The 1,033-nt window shown below is 50.6% G+C and overlaps 2 non-coding genes across 2 annotated transcripts; both read right to left on the reverse strand.

Moving 5' to 3' along the window:
• Positions 1-75: 75 nt before the first annotated feature.
• On the reverse strand, positions 76-147 carry Pmar_PMAR022079. Its single transcript has one exon. It is a non-coding gene; the product is annotated as a tRNA-Gln (tRNA).
• Positions 148-665: 518 nt separating this feature from the next.
• Positions 666-737, reverse strand: Pmar_PMAR022080. The gene has a single exon. It is a non-coding gene; the product is annotated as a tRNA-Gln (tRNA).
• Between the last annotated feature and the right edge of the window lie 296 nt (positions 738-1,033).

Consider the following 1,033-nt stretch of genomic DNA (forward strand, 5'->3'; position numbering starts at 1 on the left):
GTTGTGTGGTGCTTAGAGAAGTGTCCCTTAGAGACTGAACGCAGTGTGTCGACAGTCTCATAGACAGGCAGGAATAGGTTCTATCGAGATTCGAACTCGAGTCGCTGGATTCAAAGTCCAGAGTGCTAACCACTACACTATAGAACCACGAAATGCAATTAGAGAAACTATTTCCGTACTAACATTGTTCAAAAGCCGAGTTTCACAGTAGTTCCTGCAGACTCCGCGGGGTGTCAAAAGCGATCTGTGTGTTTTGCATCTCGTTGTTGTTGTGTTGGCTACCGACCTCTCAGCCGCTCTCCACCCTAACTGGTCCCATCGTGCGGTATTGCCTGCTCTGTTCCCAGCCTTGGCCAGTACCCGCGCCTTCAGATGATCGGATGTGATGACTTCCGCCTTCCCACCCGACTTTAGTAGCACCTTGGGATGGACAGCTGATCACCGGTCAGGCCGCGACACGACACCCAATTCACACAAATCTCACCCCCGCATGGGTTACAGGCGATCGCAACTCACCCAGCTTATACAGAATCAATCAACATACTGACATTAGGTATATTTCTCGGGCGTTTGACCGGGGAGTGGTAACAGTTGTGTGGTGCTTAAAGAAGTGTCCCTTAGAGACTGAACGCAGTGTGTCGACAGTCTCATAGACAGGCAGGAATAGGTTCTATCGAGATTCGAACTCGAATCGCTGGATTCAAAGTCCAGAGTGCTAACCACTACACTATAGAACCACGAAATGCAATTAGAGAAACTATTTCCGTACTAACATTGTTCAAAAGCCGAGTCCCACAGTAGTTCCTGCAGACTCCGCGAGGTGTCAAAAGCGATCTGTGTGTTTTGCATCTCGTTGTTGTTGTGTTGGCTACCGACCTCTCAGCCGCTCTCCACCCTCACTGGTCCCATCGTGCGGTATTGCCTGCTCTGTTCCCAGCCTTGGGCCAGTACCCGCGCCTTCAGATGATCGGATGTGATGACTTCCGCCTTCCCACCCGACCTTAGTGGCACCTTGAGATGGACAGCTGATAAC

This window comes from Perkinsus marinus, assembly GCF_000006405.1.
Source record: "Perkinsus marinus ATCC 50983 genomic scaffold scf_1104296972838, whole genome shotgun sequence".
Taxonomy (NCBI): Eukaryota; Perkinsozoa; order Perkinsida; family Perkinsidae; genus Perkinsus; species Perkinsus marinus.